Below are 12,510 nucleotides of genomic sequence, written 5' to 3'. Positions count from 1 at the left end.
CAGAGGTTGCAGTAAGCTGAGATCACACCATTGTGCTCCAGCCTGGGCAACAGAGTAAGACTCTTGTCTCAAAAGGAAAAGAAAAGAAAAAAAAAAAGAATAGCGAGGTATGGTGGCTCATGCTTGTAATCCTAGCACTTTGGGAGGCTGAGGTGGGCAGGTCACTTGAGGTCAGGAGTTCGAGACCAGCCTGGCCAACATGGTGAAACCCCATCTCTACTTTAAAAAAAAAAAAAAAAAAAAAAAAGCCAGGTGCATGCCTGTCATCCCAGCTACTTAGGAGGCTGAGACAGGAGAATTGCTTGAACACAGGAAGCAGAAGTTGCAGTGAGCCAAAATTGCACCACTACACTCCAGCCTGGGGGACAGAGTGAAACCCTGTCTCAAAAAATAAAAATAAATAAAAATAAAAACAAATAACAATTTTTTCCAGAAACTTTGGAAATCTTCCCATGGAGTTTCACTGGCTTGAACTGGGTCACCTGCTCATTCCTGAAACACTCATTGGCTCAGGGGATGAGGTCACCCTTAGGTCACTCAGGCACCTTGAGTGTAGATCAGTTCCCCAAACCACACTGTTGTTACTCAAGGGAAAAGGCAGAATGGAAGCTGGAGAGCAAAAGTCTTTCATTGTATCCAGGACAGGCTACGTCTTTTATGGGGCCCCAGGCAGAATGAAAATACAGGGCCTTTGGTTCAAAATTTTTTCAGAATTTCAAGATAGTGACAGCCCATCAAACCAAATACGGGCCCTCTGAGTGCAGGGCTCTGGGTGACTAAAGAGTTCACACACCCGTGAATCTGGCCCTCACCACAGACTGCCTGCTGCATACAATGTTTAAGTGTTCACTGCTCTGCCTCCCACTTGATGGCAAGAACCAACCACTCTTGTTTGTCATTGTGCGCTCTGTGCTTGATTCAATACCTGGCATATGAGAGGTACTCCAGGAAAAAAATATTTGAGAAAGGAGTGCTTGGTGGAGCTGATATCGCTGGTCTGAGGAAATAGTGGTAAGTGGTAGTGATGGAGATGCTGAGGATGTCTTGAGCACCGGCTGGAGGCTGGCATCATACATCTCACCTCCTTCCTTGGCGGATTCTCATCCCAGGCCTGAGAGTCTTCTACCTCCGGGTGCACCTAACCTCCTGAGTACCACTCCTTGTATTTTGTACTTGAGGAACATTTTTGTTTAACTCACTTTCCTGATATTTCACAGGTCTTAGGCCTTTGGGGCTGATGCCTGCTGAACTATAATCACATGTTTGACGTGTTTGACCGGGATTCTCATGCTGTTGCCTTCATTCACTGCTAGTCTTTGGATCACCATGCAAAGGGTTTTCTTTTTGAAGTTAAAATCTGCCTTTGGATAGGATATTCAGAAATGATATTTGTGTCTGTGTCAGTCCAATCTGTTTTTTTTTTTTTGCATGTAGGAATGTAGTCCTCATTTTGTCATAAGAGTTAAGTCAGATTTTGTTGCAAACAGAGCACTGTGTGGACTCTAGGGAGAAACAGAGATTTAAAGAAGTATTTAGACATGTTGTCCTAATTGGAGACACTAGGCAAAAACACATGAGGCGTTAACAAGAAAATTGTCATCAAAAAGACATCATGAGGGCAAGGCTTAATTAAATTAATTGGCTTTTGAAAGGTATAGGCTGCCCTCCTATTATTTTCTGCCTGCCTGCCTTTCCTCATGCTGTCTCTGCATATTTTATACCTTGTCCCTATCATTTAATTCTGTCCATCCTTCAAGGCCTCCAGAGATCACCTCAGAGACCTTGAATAGAAATGTTCTGCAGAGCGCCTGCTGCACATGGACATCTGATAGGCATTTATTGCCTTCTCCTGGGCACTGTCTCCCAATTTTGCAAGAAAACATCAGTCACTCCAGCCTCATCACATTCAATATACAGCCTGGGTGCCAGCAGTTCCCACACTGCATCTGGTTAGGGCTGTTTTCTGTAAGCCTGTCTCCTTCAGGAGGCTCAGTGCCTTGATGGTAGAGATGACATTCATGCTATTCCCTCTCTCCATGCCTATCACATGATCTTGGACATAGTAGGTACCAGTGAAAGTTGGTTGACTTGCCTCTGTACTCTGAAGGCAGAGAAGGGAGAGAGTCTGTGGGTTTGAAGGCCCCAAGGGAATTCTCATGATCCTCAGTCTGAGATCACAAGTGAGATAGGCAGTGTGTGATTTCAGTCTAGTGATGAGCCCAAAACATTGCCTTGAGCTGTCAATAAGACCCCAGGCTGCCCAGGACTGACACCTCCCTCCTTGCCTTGGTCCTGCACCTTCCATCTCTAGGCCTTCCCTGTCAGTCTACTGGGAGAGCAGGATTCCCCTGGGAGCCTGGTTGCTTTGGCTACAGCCCCGCTATGCTGTACAGTCAGGCTCAGACAAGGCAAATATGAACAGTCAGGAAGGAAGTGTCTGTGTACCTCAAGTGTATGTGAAGGGGACAGTCAGACTGTATCTTCATGGAGGCTTTCGACATCTAGAAATATTCCTAAATGCCACATTTGAGTTCTAGAGAGAGAGAGAAACAGAGTTGTATTTCTCAAGTTCCCTTGGGCACAGTGCATTTGTCTTTGGACATGGTTGCTGTGCCGTGGCACTCCCTCTCCAGACCTCAGCTTGGGATATCCAGACACATGACAGACCCAGGCATCTCCCCCATTACTTTCTAGACCTAAGTAATACCACGCCATAGGTGGGACCCAACACACCGTATAAATGCCAGCCTTCACAGGACTGGCTCTTCCCAGCTTTTCTGGATCCCTGTAACATACAGTGTCAATGGTAGACAATGGAGAGAGGTAGAAAGACCCTGTGCTTGGAGAGTCAAGCTAGTCATTGGTTTGAATCCACCACTTATTGGACAGACTCATGCTAACCCTTCACTTCCCTGAGACCCAGTTTCCTCATTCGTGAAATGAAGTTGATAGCGTTAAACTTCACAGTGCTGTAACACAGATCAGAAAGCCCAGATTTAAAGTACCTAGCACAGAGCCCGGCACACAGGAGGCTCAGCATGTACTTACGAGGAAAGACTGGCCGCCACAAAAATGCACTCTTTGGTTGACCTGACACAAGGAAGGGTCATGAAAACAGCCACAGATTCAAATACATTTTTCCCCATTTGGAATTATTCTGCCTGATTTGCATGGGCAGTTAAGAGAATGGAAACATTAAAAGGCTTATATATATACACACACACACACATATATATATAATCTTGTTTGATGTTTTCCTCTCTGGAATGATGCCTAACATCTATCAGATGGCTGCTTTTGCCTAATTTCAGTCATTAGATTAAGGAAGGATGAGGTAGTTCATCCTCGGGGAGAAAAAAAAAATCAATGTGAATAAGTGTGATTAGTAACAGTGTCCAGGAGTAATGCAGCGAGAGGACGAGACCGTGAACAAAGCTGCAGGCTGTGTTACTATGACCCAGAGGACGCCTCTTCCTGCCTCCGGGCTCAGCGGTGCAGCTGCTCCCATTTCCACACAGGTCATGGTCTGTCCACCTGGAAATGGACGTTAATATTACTTAATATCCACAGATCATTACAGGACATTTTTCTTACGAAGTAGAAATAGTCAGAACTTTATAGTAGTAGAGCATTATATTTTAAAACATCTCTGGTTTTAAAAACTACTCTTGTTTGTCATTGTGCCCTCTGTGCTTGATTCAATGCCTGGCATATGAGAGGTGCTCCAGGAAAAAAATATTTGAGAAAGGAGTGCTTGGCTGAGTTGATATCGATGGTCTGAGGAAATAGTGAACATCTGCTGAGATGTTGATGAGGTCTGAGAGAGTGATTCCTGCTCATCTGTTCACTAACATTCGCACCTACTATGTGACAAGCACTGGACTCAGTGCAAGTGACATGGTGATAAATAAGAGGCATCTCGAGGGGCTCACAAATTAGTGGGGGACATATGCATGCATACGAGTTAGTGTGCTAGCTGGACAAGCACAGCTACCTTGTGGTTTTGGGTTCCTGGGACATGAAGGAGGGTGTGGTCAGGTCTGCCTGAAGAGTGACGCGGTGTTTCAACCTCTGAGTTGAGTTCTAACCTCACGGATTGAGGAGGGTCTAGGAAAGGCACTCTAGGCTGATAGCACAGCGGGTTAGGCATGACTCCCAGCTGTAAGGATGGAAACCCAACTCCAACTCACGTTTTTAAGAAAGGAAAATGCCACGGGTGGTGTTACTGAAAGTCCAGGGGCTCATTTTCCCATCAGTGCAGCTAGATCTAGGCATTCAGATGTCTTAATGAATCCCTCCTGACCCTGTTTCCCTTTGTTTTGGCCTTATTCTCAGGCAGGCATTCCTCATATGATGACAAAGGGACCCCTGCAAGCTTATCTACTACCAGCCTTGTAACCAAACGGAAAAAAACAGTGCCACTTTTTCTATAGCTCCAGAAAAATCTTGTGATTGCCTCTGATTGGCCTGACCAAAGTCACATATTTGCCCGAATCAGTCACCCTAGCCAGGGTGCTGAGCATGGAGTTTGATGGGTGATGTGGAGGGAGGGGGCAGGACAGAGAAGAAGAATCAACAAGCCTGCGTTTGGATCCTGGCTCTACCTCTGTGATCATGGCACCTCTAATAGCTCCCCCTCTTACTAATTGTGTTATATTGGACCAGTCTACCCACTTCTCAAAGCCTTGGTTATTTCAAACTGGAAATTGGATAATAATACATGTTTTATGGGGTTGTTTTTAGAATAAAATAAGTTCATGCATGTAAAGAACTTAACACAATCTCTGGCACATAGTATTCACTCAGTAACCATAGACAGGACTGTAGACATAGTGAATAAACATTTAGATTAGATTTACAATAAGTAGGTCTTATGCTGGGACCATTAGGAATACAAAAATTCATATAGGAAACTCACTTTCTCTCATTTAAGCTTCAATCTCTGAGTAGGTACAATTATCTTCATTTTATAGATGACACTCAGAGAGGCTAAGTAACTTGTCTAGACCACACAGCTGAGTGAGTGGCAGAGCTGGGATTCAAACCCATGTCAACCGGACTCTGAAGCACTTGTCCTCTCTAGAACATGAAGGCAGCTTGGTCTTTCTACTTTATTTCTTCCAAAAAACAAAGGAAGCAGCCAAGTAAAAGTTTATTTCTCGCACTTCCTTATTTAAAAAGAAAATACAGAATGACATTCAGGCATGGGTGGAATTCCTGGGGATGTGCCTCCAAATCCCAGTTTGCTTCAGATTCATCAGGATGCCAGGCCTGGAGATCTACACCCCTTCAGTGGTGTCAGCGCACCTCTGCATTGCATCTTACATTGTCAAGAGACATTTTCTTCAGGATGCCCTGGGCTGTGTAAATTAGGTAGAACAGCGATCGCTGTGGTTATGAATATAACTGTTTGATTAAGGTTCCATGCCGGCTGCATTATTTGTTTCACAAACCTGAGCTGGGCTGATTGGATTTCTCTCTCTCTCCCTTTTTTTTTTTTTTTTACCATAAGTAGATTCTAAAATTGGAAAAATAAAATATTCCACAGCTGAGAGAAAAGAATTAACTTGGGGAATAAGCCCAGGTGGCACACACAGAATGTACACCTTTTGCATTGAAATAAAGTTAGCGTCGTTTGTGCCTTGACTCTGGGGTTTGTGAGGGGACTGCTCTATAAACAGCACATGATGCTGTGGTAGGAGAAGGAGTAGGAGGGCATTGACAAGGACCATAGCACTTAAGAGGACATTCTTAAATACTAATAATAATACTATTTTCAGAACACCTACTGCATGCCAGGTGAAACGTACAGGTCAGTGAGGGGTGGAAATTATACTGTCGCTGTTAAGAGCGTGGGAGTCGAAGCCAGACAGACTTGGATTTCTTGGCACTTAGTTGCCATGGAGCGTGAACACATTCTCTCCCCGAGCCTCAGTTTTCTCTTCTGGAAGATAGAGATAACAATAGCTAACATTTAGTGAGTACTTGCTGTGTGTCATGCGTGTTCTTAGCACTTTACATGAATCCTCATGGCAACCCTATGACTAATATCTCTATATCTCAAGCCAGGAAAATGGGCACAAGAAAAGCTAAGTAACTTGGGCAGGGCCACAGCTAGGAAATAGTAGAGCCAGGATTCAAACCCAGGCCACCCTCCTACCATACTGTATTACGTTCCTCTTAAACCTACGTCCGAGGACTCTTGGGAAGATGAAATGGAAAGACAGTGGCCTAAAGATGCTTTGCAGACTAACTAGCAGCCCAGCAAGCCTTCAATACTTTGAGGCCATCATTGGTATTATTATTATTACATTTCTGTTGCCTAGGGATTGAGCTGGGCACTTTGGAGAGGACTTCAGGAGGACAAAATTTCTTTTATCTGTTTCTAGTATGACTTGGCTTATGGACATTGATGGATGGAATACCTGCCCAAGATCTCCTGAGCTGATATAAAAAAATAAAATAAAAAAACCCACGTGTGGTCAGTCGTAAATGATGAAAAGCATCTCTCTGATTTGTACACTTAGTTAGATGCTTTCCACCTTTTCCCCCAAGTGAGGCCTTTTAGGGCCTGAGGAAGAAGGTAAAGGTCACATGAGTAGGAGGCCACCATGCTGCCTTGTGACTTGCTGGATTTGGATGGCCGCTCTTCGGTGAAGGTAGAGGGGTTTGCATGCAACTTCTCTAAAGGCTGGGAAGGACTCTGCATTTGGAGTCTCTGTTTATGGGCTCTGCCACCTGGGCAAGCTGCGTAGCCTTGCAAAGTCTCCATTTTCTTACTTGTGAAAGGAGGATAATAACACCCATCTCTTAGGATTGTCCTTCTGGTGTGTTATCAAACAGCAACACTTTTTGTGGTCCCCAAAACATCATTCACATAACTATTGATATGGTTGCTGTTCAAGCATAACAAAAATACATGAGGGGTTTTTGCATTTAATAAATTGCTCAGTGCATGTAGCCGAGGTACTTCAGAATTAATTTTTTCTTCTTCTGCCTCTAGGAGGCATCAAAAGTAGAAAGAGCAATCAGAAGCTTGTATTGGGATCTTAGCTTTTATCATTTCCCAGCAGTGTGACCATGGGCAGATTTCTTGTTTTGTATGTTGTTTGCTTTTTAAATCAAGATGTCACATTTAACAGAGTTGACCCCAATGCTAGGGCCTGAAATATCCCATCATTGAAAAAAATTGAAAAATTTCATAAACAAAGATGTGAGTAGATTTCTGAGGCTCAGTTTTCTCATCTGCAAAATGGAGAAATTAAGTCCTACTCTATACTGTTCCTCTGAAGATGAACTAAGGAAACCTTTGTAAAAGCCCTGATCATTGTCATGTGTCAATAAATATTCATTCTCTAGTTCTACATGGTGGAATTTTTAAAATAAAGGAAATAAATTTAAAAATAAATATTTATTTTTTTCCTCCCTGACAACCTCCCAGTGTCCAGACCTAAAGACTGTACATGGACAAAGGCTTAATTTAGTTTCATTCAACAAACATTTTATAGCCACCAAGCACTAAGTGGAAAAACAAATAAGATTTCTGCCCTTGGAGACCCTATAGCATAAGGAAAAATTAATTAGATGTAATTCCAAGGAGCTATGAGAGTGAATTAATAGCCTAAATTGATCCTTTCTATTGGCTGGTCACTATGCTAAGGACTCCATATCCACTGTCTCACTAAATTCCTACAACAACGCTAAGAAGTAGATTATGCTATTATCCCCATTTTACAGATGAAGAAATCAAGGCTTTCAGAGGTTAAAAACGAACTCAAAGCCACAAAGCTAGTAAGTGGTAAACCCTGGTTTCAAACTTTGTTCCATTCGATTCAGCACTCAACCTCCTGGCCACTGTGCTATTTGAATGAGGTTTGTGGCATGAAACTGGGGTCCAGAAAAGGTCTGTAATATGACCAGTGTGTATGCAGGGCAGGTGAGATTTGAGCCCGAGCCACGGTGCTTACCCACCATGCAATACTGCTCTGTGCATTCTAGTGACCTTTTAGCCAACCTGTCCCTTTCATTTGAGGAATCTCAGTGTCTTTTCCAAGAGAAAGTCATTTCTTCAAAATTACTGATGGCTACAAAGTGGAGGGAAAGGTATGAACATGATGGATGAGAATTCACCTCTTCCATGTGCTGGTATTTAGCCTCCTGCAGGGCCCATGGAATTGGGGTTAGAATTTGGAAAATGACCTGATAACCTGCCTTGACCTTTGATGCTGGCCATCAGTTTCAACAAAGTAGGCTATTCCCTGCAGGAGCCTTGAGATTCATTGTCTTGATTTTCTTTTCATGGCATCTCCAACTGTTGATAAAAATAAAAAGTTTATGCCCATCTCAATTATCAGCTGTCTTAAATGTACAGTTTGGAGAAATGTCAGGTCAAGTTTAAAGAGAAGGATGAGGATGCACAGAGTGCCCAAATCACCTCAGGCCCCTCGAGAATCAGTGACAGTTCCTAGGTAAGAGAGTCCACAGATGTGAACCTACCTGGTACCCCAGAGAGGGTAATCATCCACTTCTAGCCTCACACAGCCTATGACATATTAAGATACAACCTCTGCCCTTGGAGCGTACAGTCTGGTGGAAGAGACAGACCCGTAAACAAATGGTGATAACTCAGAGTGAGCCATGGAGGCTAGAGAGCCCAAACTAGGAGTGAGAGTGGTCAGAGAAGGCTTCCTGGAGGAGGAAACTTCTAATCTGAGTTAACCAGGCAAAGGTGTGAAAAGCCTCCCATGCAGAAAACAATATGTGCATAGCCATGGCCATGAGACAAGCAGTGAGCAGTTTCATGAGTGGTGTCTAATTAACCTGTTAACCTTGGCACCTTTTTAAAGAGGGAGGTGGCGAGCTATGGGGTGCTACCCTGGAGCAGTGGACTCATGCTGGATGGTGGGGGGTCTTGTACTGTAGGCAGTGGGGAGCCACAAAAATGCTTTCAATCAGGGAAGCAACATAACCCAGTTTCCTTTTAGGAAGTTCACTCCATCTGATGGATAGCCACTGAATTTAAGGGGGTGAGCCGGCAGGCTGGGGCACCAATGTTCGCTATGCCCCTGGCCTGACTCTCCACCAGTGAGGACCTGAGCTAACGTAGTGGCAGTAGGGGTGGTTGAGGAGCTAGCAGATATGTGGAAGATGACAGCTAGAGGAATTGGTTACATTGTTAAGTTGTTGAACCTGAAAAAGAAGGAAGACACAGTGGCAGTTCCCAGAAGTCTGGCTGATTGACTGGGTGGGAGGTTCTGACAGCAGCTGGTGATGTTGAGATCAGGAGCATTAGGAGAGGGAGTATAGAATTGGGGCTGCAGGGACAGGGAGGCATTAAGTTTAACTGTGTATACATTTAGTTAGAGCAGTAAAGGCTTGACATTCAGGCAGGAGGTTGAGGCTCATTATATTAGCCCTGCTTCACTGACAAGGAGCTCACTACCTTAAGAGGCAGCCCATTCAATACTGGAGAGCTTGGCAGGAGGAAGGGTTTTCTTAAGCTTAACTGCTATCTGCTCCAGGTAACTTCCTGGTCTTGGTTGTCATTCATCTTCCTAAAGCCCCATGGAGTAGATTTACTTCTTCTCCCACCCCTTTGGCAGTTTGAAGGCAGCAGTAGTATTCTCGCTATTTCCTTCTTTCCAAGAAATTCCCTGAGAGGAACAAGGGAAGCCAAGAGGAACTAGACCATCAATGGCTGGAAGGTACTCAGGAGATTAAAAATGAAGGAACTTCCTTTTTCAGATAGACAAATTGAGGCCCAGAGAAAGAAAGGGACTTCCCCAAAGTCACAGAGTGAGTTAAAGGCAAGGCTGGGAATAGTTCTTCCATCTAGGACTGTCGAATACACCGTGTGATTGGGTGTTTTATTTCCTAGCACATGAATTCTGTGGGCATAAGCTATGAGACTTGGATATTATAAGGCGTTTAGCGTTTTTCAGCTGGACTCCTAAACACATACTCCTTCTTTAAGCTCTTCCCCTTCCCCTTCTCCTCTCCAGGCTAACAGCATCAGTCCTCCCCCTACTCCCCCAGGAACACAATTTCTAAACCCTTCACCATCCAAGGAAGCCAGGGAAAGCATTAACTAGCTCCAGAGACCTTGAGAAGGATCAGCCTCTACTGTACTGAGTTGACCCCACCATCCAGTATCCCTCCTCTGGGCCCGCTCCAGCAAATCAGCACAGCATGGCCGTCCCTGGTTCTTCGTGCTTTTCCTCTGTGAATGCAGCCTACCTACGTTTCCATGAGCTGCTTATCTGCTCCATCACACTGCCGACTCCTGTTGAGCTGAATTCCACCCCCGACACTCACACACACACACACACATACCTCTTACCCATCAACTATGGTTCCTTGTTGATTTGGGACTTGACCTAACTGTTTATGGATCAGATCATTTTTGAAAAGGGTAAGAAGGTGACAATGGAAGGAAGGAAAACTCACTTGACAGCCAGAAAGCTTTCCCAGGACAAATTCTGCCTTGAGGTAGACACAGCTTTAAGTTGGGGGAAAGCATGTATCCAGAAAAGATCCCACCCCTCCGGCTGCAGCTGGCCTTTCCCAACAAAATCTGCCTGTTCAGATTTTACAGGCAGAAACTTTGTCTAATCCATCTCTACGTCTCCAGTATCGAGGACAAGGCATATAAAAAGTGATATTTGTAAAAGAAATGAAAGCAGAGAAGCAGGAAGGGAAGGAGGGAGGAAGGGAAGAACCATCACATGTTTCCCTTTCTTTCATTCCATCGTTTTGCCTTGTTTGGTGCCCAGTCACACAACACAATATAATACACGACTTGCTGTGCACATATTTTGTAAGCAGATGTTCATTAACAAATACAGGTTCATAATGATATAGTCTTAGATTTTAAAATTGGAATGGACTCCCACCACCTCCTTTTCTGTTTGTCAATTGGGGAAACTGGGGCTCAGATAGGTTAAGTGTTTTGCCCAAGGTCACACAGCAAATTAGCCGCTGATTGGGATAAGCGCAAGAATGAAATTTGGTGGAGTATATGTTGTGAGAGAGTTCTACTTTTGGATTCAAATGGTGGCCCAGCCAAGTTATGCAAGCCCCATGCTTAAAAGAGACAGGTTTTGATGCTCTTGGCTTAATTTGTCTATGAATTACCATGACCCTAGGAATAGAGAGCAATGTTGATTACACCTCTCTCTGGCAGATGCCAAAACTCTGTTCTTCCCTCAATTGTCTAGTTAAAGGCAGTAGGGCACTCTCCCCCAGTCCTATCCTAGAGAACATTCACTGATGGTTGAGGAACCTCATGTGCATTTTAATGAAGCCTGGGAGTTCTGGTTCACTCTTATGACTACTCTTAGCTTTAAAAGTTTGGAAGTCGGCGAGGCGCGGTGGCTCACACCTGTAATCCCAGCACTTTGGGAGGCCGAGGCGGGCCGAATCACAAGGTCAGGAGTTTGAGACCAGCCTGGCCAACATGGTGAAACCCAGTCTCTACTAAAAAAATTTAAAAATTAGCCAGGCATGGTAGCGTGCGGCTGTAATCCCAACTACTCGGGAGGCTGAGGCAGGAGAATTGCTTGAACCCATGAGACGGAGGTTGCAGTGAGCTGAGATCGCACCACTGCACTCCAGCCTGGGCAACAGAGCAAGACTCTGTCTCACTGGAAGTCGGGGTGAGCCCTCTTTCTGAACACCCTTGAAACTCCCTCTGGCTCTAGGCTCTTAAATGTGGGTTCCAACCTCATCTCTCTTTGTGGTCCATTGCCAGATCTCTATTCCATGTGCCCAGGTCTCTCACCATACTGCTGCCACAAGGGGTCTGTACCTTTCAGCCTGTGGGCCTTTGCTCACTCATGCCAGGCCCCTACCTAGAATGCCCTCTTGCCCCCGTTTTGTCTGCCTCTGTCCTGCCTCTACTTCAGTGCTCAGTTCAAGTCCTTGCTCTTCCTAGAAGCTTTCCTAGACCACTCTATGTGTAAATTGTTGTAGCCTGGAGGGATGTGGCTACTGCCTGAGACTCAGAGCGGAAGCCGAGCTGCCATGGGCTGGGGGAAAAGAAGTGTCTTGTTCATTGTCTGTGCTCTAGCAGACTGGGTAATTTCTAAAGAAAAGAAATTTCCTTCTTACATTTGGAAGCTAGGAAATCCAAAGTCCAGGGGGCCACATCTGGTGAGGGCCTTCTTAGCATGTCATAACTTTGCAGAAGGCATCACATGGTGAGAGGGCAAGAGTGCGTCAGACCAGGTCTCTCTTCTTATAAAGCCACCAGTCCCACCACTGGGGCCCCACCCTGATGGTTTTATCTCACCATAATCACTTTCCAAAGGCCCCACCTCCAAATGCCATCAATATATGAATTTGGATATTATGTTTCCAACACATGAAATTTGGGGTACACATTCAAACCATAGCAAGAAGGTTACTCCAGCCTGTCTCTCTTCCTACCTTTCAGTGTCCTGCTGTGCTCACCATTAGCCAAACCTATCCAGAAGCCAGTGGGTAAGAGAGCCCAGGTGATGCAGTCCTTAG

General features: G+C 44.8%; 1 protein-coding gene and 1 long non-coding RNA gene across 3 annotated transcripts in view; one reads left to right on the top strand and one right to left on the bottom strand.

The window, feature by feature from the left end:
• The window catches only part of TENM4 (teneurin transmembrane protein 4), a 777,096-nt gene that overhangs the window by 512,513 nt on the left and 252,073 nt on the right, over positions 1–12,510 (top strand). The gene's annotated exons all lie outside the window — the stretch shown is intronic.
• LOC129525616 (uncharacterized) lies at positions 3,234–5,940 on the bottom strand. The gene is made up of 2 exons (XR_008670024.2): positions 5,811–5,940; positions 3,234–3,534 (listed from the first exon to the last, which is right to left on the bottom strand). It is a non-coding gene; the product is annotated as an uncharacterized lncRNA (long non-coding RNA).

The sequence above is a fragment of the Gorilla gorilla genome, chromosome 9, assembly GCF_029281585.2.
Source record: "Gorilla gorilla gorilla isolate KB3781 chromosome 9, NHGRI_mGorGor1-v2.1_pri, whole genome shotgun sequence".
Lineage (NCBI taxonomy): Eukaryota > Metazoa > Chordata > Mammalia > Primates > Hominidae > Gorilla > Gorilla gorilla.
The sequence above is the reverse complement of the archived record's forward strand: the minus strand, read 5'-3'. Positions and strand labels throughout refer to the sequence as shown.